Source organism: Phaethon lepturus, unplaced genomic scaffold (assembly GCF_000687285.1).
Source record: "Phaethon lepturus isolate BGI_N335 unplaced genomic scaffold, ASM68728v1 scaffold21499, whole genome shotgun sequence".
Taxonomy (NCBI): Eukaryota; Metazoa; Chordata; class Aves; order Phaethontiformes; family Phaethontidae; genus Phaethon; species Phaethon lepturus.
In genome coordinates this window covers 625-10,820 of record NW_010563141.1, presented here as the reverse complement: position 1 = coordinate 10,820, position 10,196 = coordinate 625, and the positions used below count along the sequence as shown (strand labels likewise).

At 43.7% G+C, this 10,196-nt stretch overlaps 1 pseudogene; it reads left to right on the top strand.

Annotated features, from left to right (window-relative positions):
* The first annotated feature begins 713 nt into the window (after nucleotides 1-713).
* Nucleotides 714-4,851, top strand: LOC104626555 (annotated as a pseudogene).
* The last annotated feature ends 5,345 nt before the right edge of the window (nucleotides 4,852-10,196 follow it).

Below are 10,196 nucleotides of genomic sequence, written 5' to 3'. Positions count from 1 at the left end.
CGTTTCTATTGCTGTCATCTGTATAGGACCAGTTGTCCTGGCTATTTAGCTTATTGATTACGATATTTGTCACTTAAGAGGTGTGTTCCTTGCTATTTACATCAAATTAGTGCTTATTGTGTATGCCAAGAAGCTTTTAGTTTTGTATAACGGCCTCATGTCTAGCCCAGACAACAGAGAGCCTGTCCTTTTGTCCTGGTATTCTTTTTCTCAGCCCTGTCACTGGCATCTCGAGGAATTCTCTGCTACAGGGGATCTGTGTTGGGTAATTATTTCTGTATGCCACTTCCAGTAATGTTGTGGTATTATCTTTGCACAGGGCCTTTGGATTTTTGCAGTGCAAAAGCTTTAGAGTGGGAATCACTGGCATTCCTTTTGCTTTTTCTTTTTCTCCCTACAATGTGGTTTGTAATATATCAGCTGCAAAGAAATGTCATGCAAGTCATATTTCATGCATCTTGATAACTTTTTTTAGAGTGCTTATATAGGTTCCTGCTTCCTGGTTTTAAAAGGAAAGAACTCAATTTTCACATTTCAAAGATAGTTATTAGGATGCAGTATAATTGTTTAGTAACTACAAAGGGATGGATGGCTTTTAGCCCATACTAAGATACATTTCCTGGCTAAATACAACTAGTCTGTTTGAGCTCCATGTTGTTCCTGCTTGTTCCTCTGTGTTCTTCCACATCTCTCCATGCAGTTAACAGAGGGGCATGGCTGTGAGAGCATGTGGCTTGATCATCTACAGGAGGCTGCAGTCAGCACCATCTTTAAAGGTCACTGATGGTATTGAATACCTCCTTCTTCAGACATCCTATGGGACCCATCACTGGACCCCATCCAAAGGAGATGTTTGTTCTGATAATACATTTCAAGGTCATTTGTGTCCAGAGTGAGTGAGATTACAGACTGAACTTTGGCTGAATACTGATAAAGCCAGCTTTGGGGGGCAGTTAATCAGTTGACAGTAGCTGCTGATTATGCTCTTTGTGCAGCGGAGTGGGGAGCTTTGTGGCCAAAATTCTTTGCAAGCTGTGGCTGTATAAACTATTGGGCATGACTGATTGGGGTTGGGGGGGCGTTCGCCTAATCTTGCTCCTCAGATGATTGATGTTTCTGGCAGGCATTGTGCAGCCAACTGAAATTAGGTAGCTAGAGAAATTGTTACCTTCTCACTTAGGTCTGACCCTCTGCCAGATACCGCTGTTGCCAATGCACAGTTGTTTGACCCATGTATAATCAGAAGGGTCACAGTTTGCAGTGCAACATTAGAAGGTAAACTGAAATTGGTGATGATTTACTTTAAAATGCCTTTCTGTAAGATGCGGGATTTTCTTTAAGTTCAGGAGATCATTGATGAAGAGCACAAACCTAATGCAGCAGAGATGAGAGGGACAGCTAAGAGAAGTAATCGTATCGGCCATCTTCACCTCACTCATCAGTGAGGCCCCAAATGAGAAGACAAGCCTGGTATCCCAAGACACATAGCAACACCTTGTCTGTAAAGACACGTGGCAGAGCTGGTATTTGGTAGTACATCATTCCAGCCCTGGTACCGGGAAAAGCACAACACAGAAACACTTCAGGTTCCTTGTAGATCTTAAAAGCTGTTTCTTACCCTCTGAGATTTCTTCCTGCTAGTTTTTACTTCTTGTTTTGTAAAATGCAGTGCTCTTAAAGCATAGCACAGGAGCAGTGTGTAAACAGGAATTTGCAAATTGGAAAAAAGCTTGTAACGGTATCAGTTACGTTCTCCTATTAAGGGAAAGAACAAAACTTTCCAAACCTCCCCCTTTGTCCACTTCACCAAAAGCCTAAGGGTGTTTGTAGTCTACTGGAAAGCCAAAAAACATGTGCTGGGACATGATTAATTGTTGTGAGAGGAGAGACCCATGTGGAAAGGTTCACTGGGAACTCAGTAATTGTGGATAAGCAATTAAAATGACTCTCAGGCATTTCAGTAGGGAGTGAAATGACTCGTACGCATACATCTCGTATACTGTTTAAGGTTTTTACAGATCAAAAGCCATATACAAAAGCCACAATGATGGCAGCCTTTAACAGTAGCTTGGTACAGATTTGGGGACAATAAATGAAGGAGCTATTACATTATATATAGTCTGCAGTATGAGTGGTCTTTAAAGGCAGCCTCAGGTTGTGTGATGCAGTAACATAACTTGTATATGATGCGGACATAGATTTAATGTGGCAGGAGCCAGAATGAGAAGTTATAATCATCTCTCCAAGAGCAACTTACATCTTACATCTCTCCAAGGCAACTTACAGCTACAGCTGTACAATGGTGTTTTAAAAGTTCCCTAAGCAGCTGCAATCCTTATGGGATTAAACTGTACTTGCTTGGATCCCCCCACATGAGCTTTATGAGCCTCATCTCCGCTCCTACAACTGTGACTTTGCACTAGCTGAGACTGATGGGAAGGGGATGTGGGGTTCATTTTCCTCCTCAGCATATTGGAACTGCGTTAGTGCAAATAGCTTTGAGGAGCTGGAAGCTGTGATGTGATGTGCTGTCAGCAGTCTTTTTTCCTCCTGGTAGGTAGAGTGTATTGCACAAAGTTGGAAACTTACTGAGTTTAGACTTGTGGTTATCAATAGCAGGGTGAGGTGATTGCCTTTCCCTGTGCTGGAGGGTAGGAGGTTGCACTGGTGTCCTTTGAGTTGAAGCTGAATCTCAGTCCTTCAATTTTATTGCTACCTCAACTCATTGTGCATTTGGTGATTACGGATCATGATTATCATTAAAAATAGTGATTGCTTACTGTTCATGGATGTTCTGTGGGCATTTGCTGTGGGTACTGTAAAGGTAATCCAGCTGTGCAAGGCCAAGTGGATTCTGTTTCTCAACCACTAGTAAAAGTCCCAGCTATGGAAATACTGACATTGTCAAAAAGGAGACAGCTGAGGCTATTTCAAACAGCAACTGTGCAGCAAACACCATCTGATGTTGCATTTGAAGTCTTGGATATTTGAGATCAAATACACTGAGGCTTTAAGTAAAAATATTTTCCCCCTGATTCTCAGCAACATCAGATGCTGTTTGCTGCACAGTTGCTGTTTGAAATAGAAGTGTATTTTACATTTGAGATGATGTCACGTTGTAAGAGGTGGTTAAGCTTCTGATACACAGACAAAGAAGTGAGTGAGACCTGTTGGGAAAGCAAAATGAGCTTCCCACATACCCCAGTTCTAGTACTAAAGGGTGGCTTTGGGTAGCAGGGACCTGAATAAAGATTAATCACTGTGATGAAATTTATCAGCAGTCCTGGTTAACAGGGGAGGTCCCAGAAGACTGGAGGCTTGCCAATGTGATGCCTGTCTACAAGAAAAGCCGGAAGGAGGATCCTGGGAACTATGTGTGGATGTGGCGCTTCAAGACATGGTTTAGGGAACATGGTGGCGCTGGATTAATGGTTGGACTTGATGATCTTGAAGGTCCTTTCCAACCTTAGTGATTCTGTGATTCTGTGATTCTGTGAAATCATGGCTATTTGCAGCCAGCTACATAGAAAATAGAGTGACAACAGGGGCAAAAAAGAAAGCTTTGACTCCCCCCTGCCTTGAAGCCTCCCAACTCTTGCTGTGTTGCTTTTTTGAGATCTTGCTTGGCTTGTTCTATTTATGTTCTGGTCTGGAGCTTTCATGAGAAAAATAAATCTGACATTTCTCAACACAAGTATAAACAGCTGGAGATGTGTTATATTTATACATTATTTGTAATGGCACCTCTCATTCTGAGCAATGTAAAACAAATGGAGTGTCCTAGAAGAACTACACAGATGGTGAAAAGACTGGCTTTTAGGCTTGCTGTGTTTCAGAGGGGAATATGGGAGAGAAATAAAAATACCCCTAACTGAAACCCACCTTTTAAAAGGCATTTGTTGGAGTCTAGTCCTATTGTTTCTGGGCTGTTGGCAGGACTAAGAAAGTTGAGCCTTAAGCTTCTGTGGGAGGCAAAGGTTGATAGAGGACTAAGACTCTTGCAGATGAGCAGTCTCCCCTCTAACTGATTAAAGGAAAAGCATTCATGAGGCACTCAGTCTTCAGTATGATCTAAGGTGGAGCATTACAGGTGCAGAGTGCTCCAGAAGAGGAGAGGGGGACTGGGAAGAAAAGACGTCTAGTGCTGACAGGCCACTGGTAGTTTCAGAAGATCTGGGATAAATAACAATCCTAAAAGCCACAACAGAGAGAGACAAATAAAGATGTAAGTGTTGGGAAAGCAAACTCTGTTCTCCAATTTCAGTTTGGTTCTGTATCAGCTACAGTGTACTCTCATCTCTGTCTCCCAATGTTTCCTAGTTGTCAACTGAATAAACAAAATGAGTTTCCTTCTCAGAGACTTTTTTTTTTTTTACATTCTTGATAGGTCATGTGGATCCAGGAGAGGATGACCTGCAGACAGCTTTCTGGGAAATGCAGGAAGAGACTGGTCTTCAGGCCAGTCAGCTAACCCTCATAGAAGGTTACAAGAAAGAACTGCACTATCCTGTCCGTGGCAAACTGAAGGCTGTCATTTACTGGCTGGCAGAAATGAAGGACTGTAACACAGAAATCAAGCTCTCAAAGGAGCACCAAGCTTTCCAATGGATGAAGCTGGAGGATGCTTGTAAATTTGCAGAATATGAGGACATGCAAGCGATGCTGAAAGAAGTGCATCAGTCTATCATCTCCTCTAGCCTTTGCTGCCTAGGACCTTGCAAAGCAAATAAGTGTCTGAGAAAGTGGGCTCTACTTCCACTTTTTCTTCCTCCTTGCTGCAGGAGTGAAGCGAGGGTCATCAGCAACACATCAGCCTTGGAGAAGACCTGCGATACCAGAGATGCAGCATAACTGGACTGAAAAAGATGGGCGGCGGTTTAGTATTGTGTTACTCTCCAGGTATGTAGTACTCATCCTTTGGTGCAGCATATATTAATAATGTTAATACCACTGTGACAGTGGTGTCTTGCTCATCACTGTTATCTTCCTGTAGAGTGATTTATAAAAACTCCCTGTTTTGTTTGTGCATGTGTATGTACATACACATAAAAAAATTCAGTGCTCCTCCACTTTATAGGCAGGGTTTTTTTTGATTGATTATATTTTAACATAGAAAATAGTTAAAAGCATGTGCTGCTTCACAATCTTATTTTTCCATTACTATTTGAGCTACCATTTAATCAGTGCTATGTAAACAATGGTATTACTGTCTTCATGTTTATGAGCAAGATTTGCATATTAAGTATGAGTTACAGAGAATCATTAACAAGTCATCTGTTCTTCCCATGCAGCAGTAATGAACATAAGCAACATAAGCACTTGCTGCTTTGGAAAGCACAACATTAGCTGATCTCCAAGTAAGTATTTGCATTTTAGTGGCACTGCATACATAGTGTTCCCAAAGTGTGTCAAGATTTTGGAGGGTGTCCTGGTTTCAGCCAGGATAGAGCTGCTTTTCTTCACAGAAGCTAGTGCGAGACTGTGTTTTGGATTTGGGATGAGAAACTGTTGATAATGTGCTGATGTTTTGGGTTGCTGCTGAGCAGCCAAGGACAGTCCAGCTTCTTGTGCTGGCCTTCCAGCGAGTAGGCTGGGGGTGCACAGGGAGCTGGGAGGGGACACAGCCGGGACAGCTGACCCAGACTGGCCAAAGAGATATTCCCTACCATACGACGTCATGCCCAGTACATAAACTGGAGTTGGCCGGGGGGCGGAAATCGCTGCTCGGGGACGGGCTGTCGATCACGGGGTGGTGAGCAATTGCTGTATTGGGCATCACTTGTTCTTGTACATTCCTTTGTTGGTATTATCATTGTTGTTTCCTTCTTTTTTTCTGTCCTATTAAACCGTGTTTATCTCAACCCACGAGTTTTTTCCCAATTCTCTTCCCCGTCCCACTGCGGGAGGGGGAGTGAGCGAGCGGCTGCGTGGTGCTTAGTTGCCGGCTGGGGCTAAACCACGACAGAGGGTAACAAGTGCTGTGCACTGTAAGGCAATGTGCTCCTTGGACAAAATTTCAAAGGCTGTTATCCTAATTGTGGTAGGAAAAGATAGAAGGGATGTAACTGTGATAATTGGTGAGGTACTGCATGTGCATTTTGAGTAATTTATGTACAGAATGTATTCCCACAAATTGTTTGTGTAAAATGATGCTTACGCATTTGGAAACTTGACCCAAAAGTATACACAAAGTCTTTGGATTTCTTTTAAAGTGGGAAAGTCAGAATTTAATTCTGAATGTCGTTTGTGTTTGCTGCTCACTGGTGAAGAAAGAGTTCTTCCTCTGTCCATGTCTAGTAGTAAAATATTTTTCCCAAGGAGCGTGTGGGAAACCCTCCAGTAAATAACTATGGAATAATCTGATTGGGAAGGACATTTATTTCCAACTGCTATGATTTTATGCCTTGAACCAATAAAGTTTGTATTTTCTTTCTTGAGACCAGCTATGTTCTTGGTTGTAATAATATCTTGCGGCAGTTAACTTTTTACCAGGCTGTGAGTCTATATTTAAAAAATTTAAAAAAAAATAAAATCAGGGACTTTAAATTCCCTAAAGATCTTACTTCTGCCTTAGGTTAAATAAAATCAAATTGTAGAGAAATCCAAGCTCCGCTGAAATAGCACGACTTAATTTAGGTAAAGTGAAAAGTGTTGTTTAAGTCAGAGTAAGAGACAGGTTTACATCATCACAAGATCAGAGAGAAGGAAAGCCTAAACTCATGGATGTTAGGAAAGCACTAAGACATTGCAAGTTTCACTGAGAAAAGATCAGGATTGAGTGTGACGGGTCGCAGGTAACTATGCGCATACAAGAAGTGTCACAGGTATTACCAACACAGCAGATGAAATGGGATCAAAAGGATGGTAAATAGTCCATACCTCTTGCGAGACTCAACGACATCCTTTGCCTTGCCAAACTTACTGCGGAAGTAGGGGTATTTGGGGTAGCAACTACTGCTAGAGGGGAGGTTGTGGGAAATCTTGTGGCAGTAATAATCACTCTATTCTGCACTGATGCATGCAGCAAGATCAAGAAACCTGTGTCTGCAGGGTTCCCTGCTGCTTATGCCAACCTCATCCCTTCCTGTGGCATGAGCATCCATAGGTACATAGGTGTAATTTATTGAGCAAATAACCTGCCGAAGTAAAAGTTGTCTGTTGATGGTCAACTGAAACTTGGAGAAGAAAGGCCTAAACAAATGCAAAGGACTTTGATGTTATTACTGAGTAGTCAGAGGTTCACTCCAGTAGACTCTAAACCGTGGGGTTGATTGATAGGAAAATTATCAGTTTGCATGAGACACACTTAAGTGGCACAACCTGATTCAAAGCCTGCTCTGTGTTTACACTCGCAGCCTTATTTGGGGAGCCTGGCTCTGAGGCAGCCCTGGGCTGCCAGGAACATTGCCTTGGGAAATGCAAACACAGAAAAGTCATTATGAATGCCAGCTCTTTTCTGGCCCCTGGAGTGGGAGAAGGGAGAGGGTGGGAGGAACAATTGAGTGTGATTTTCAGGTCTCAGTTCTGCACGCAACTTCACAAGAAAAGTCCTGAAACCACCTACCTTCCTTTGCATAAGGGAGTAAATGAAAGAGGGAATCAGACTGTACCACAAATCAGTGGTCTGTAGTGGTCTTCACTGGCTATCTGACAAATGATGACAGTCACATCTTGGTGCAATGACCATGCCTGATGTCTGTTAGCCTGGTGTCCAACACCTAAAACTATGACAGGACCAGGGTTTCTGCCCTTTTTGTGTCTAGTCCTGGCAGAGGGTAGTGAACACTCGTGAAGGCAGAGATTAGATTCTTTTTAGCAGAGGCCAAGGCCATAAAACTGATAATATAAAACAGAATTTTTATGATCTTTTGATGTCATGTTTTGGGTTTTCTTAATGCAAATGGAGGGCAGCACTTTAACTACCTTCCACCACTTGCTGTGTTCACTAGTCTCTTTATGGTTACATCAAGCCCCAGGAGTGAGGTTCACTTTTGAGGATCATGAGAGCATGGGATGAAGGTAAGAACTGTGGTTTCATTAGTGAGATAGAAGCACTGTTGGGGTCTGGCAGGAGATAACTGTAACATGTTGCTTAGAAACCAAAGCAACAGTTTTTCATTTTAAATATAGCAGCTCCTCAGTAATTCATACAAGTTTAAAAGAGGTTTTCAGCTACCTCTAGTTTTCTTGTTACCAAAAAAATGATATCCCAAAGTATAAAGTACTGTCCTGGTTTCAGCCAGGGTAGAGTTAATTTTCTTCACAGAAGCTAGCGTGAGGCTATGTTTTGGATTTGGGATGAGAAAATGTTGATAAGGTGCTGATGTTTTGAGCTGTTGCTGAGTAGTCAAGGACAGTCCAGCTTCTCGTGCTGGCCTGCAGCGAGCAGGCTGGGGGTGCACGGGAAGCTGGGAGGGGACACAGCTGGGACAGCTCACCCAGGCTGGCCAAAGAGATATTCCATACCATATAACGTCATGCTCGGTATATAAAGCTGGGACGAAGAAGAAGGAAGGGGTGGAGGGACGTTCGGAGTTATGGCGTCTGTCTTCCCAAGAAACCATTGCGCGTGACGCAGCCCTTCTTCCCTGGAGATGGCTGAACACCTGCCTGCCCATGGGGAGTGGTGAACAAATTCCTTGTTTTGCTTTGCTTGCATGCACGGCTTTTGCTTTACTTATTAAACTGTCTTTATCTCAAACCATGAGTTTCCTCACTTTTACTCTTCCAATTCTCTCCCCCGTCCCACAGTGTTCCGATTCTCTCCCCCGTCCCACCGTGGGGGAGTGAGCGAGCGGCTGCGTGGTGCTTGGTTGCTGGCTGGGGCTAAACCACGACAAGTACCAAAAGCCCCTTCAAAGTCTTAAGCGTCTGACTTTATGGGACTTCCTTGGTTGTTTTGGACCTGGGAGGCTCAAGCAATTCAAACTATTCTTAGCTCTGGGCACTGATTCAGATGAACTTTCCAAAATACTTGACTTCTGCCTGTCATCAGAAATGCAGCTGGGGTTTAGAGACTTGATCCTGTAAGGTGTTGCATGCTTTCTGGAAAACACTGAACAGCAACTACTGGAAACCAGTGGTACGGAGTAGTTGGGCTGATTTGGAGTCATTTGGTATCTCTCCAGATGAGACTGAAGTGATCATGAGTTAGAATGATGAATGCAAGCCTGGTGTTAGGTGGCTTGGATGATACCTAAGTTTAGATGTTATCTGATGCTAAATCTACCTCATCTTACTTTCATAGATCCACACCCATGTGTCTACAGCTTGTTGTGTTGATTTGCTGGGCCTTGGAACTGCTGTCCAGGTAGCAGCATAGATGGTTTCATCTGCTAAAGTCTTCCACCTGCTGAATTTGTCCTTCTTCCTTGAGACAAATACCTTGTGGCCTCCTTCCTTGGTGCTGAGGTAGAAGCCCAAGCTCTGCAGAGTCAAATGTCCCTTCTTTCTGCAGGCCCACACTTGGCATTGCCAGTCCCTGCAGGGCTCCAGCTTGACCAGGGCATACTCCCATGTCTTGTGGGCCAACAAGCACTGCTTCATATGAAGGCTGATGATGGTCCTGGTGGCAGGGTCCCAGCTCCACTGCTGCTGCTGGGAGTGCACCTTGCAGTTGGTCAGGCTGATGCCGTTGGTCTCATAGTGGGAGACGTGAATGCACTTTTCCAGCTGGGTGTTCCTTATGAGGAAGCCTTGCCCCTCTGCCACTGTGGTACAATCAGAGCATGGTTTAGTGCTGTACATGTCCAAGGCAAATGCATCTTCTGAGCACCAGACATTGTAAATGCCCTAGGGAAGGGGAGATGTAACCCACCAGTCCTTTCCTGGATGGGCATGCCTAGATAAACAGTTCCTCTGGCTTCCTAATTTTCCAGAATTACACTTCTTTAAAATACAGAGTGTACAAATAGCCAGGAGCAATACTAGAGAGAAATAACGATGACATAAGTAACACATGTAACTAATGGGGAAAATTCATCATCCTTGAGAAGCTGTACTATTATGAGGCCGGATGGGATCCACTCGAGGGTACCGAGGGAGCTGGCGGAAGTGCTCACCAAGCCACTTTCCATTATTTGTCAGCAGTCCTGGCTGGGAGGTCCCAGTTGACTGGAAGTTAGCAAATGTGATGCCCATCTACAAGAAGGGTCGGAAGGAGGATCCGGGGAAGTACAAGCCTGTCAGTCTGACCT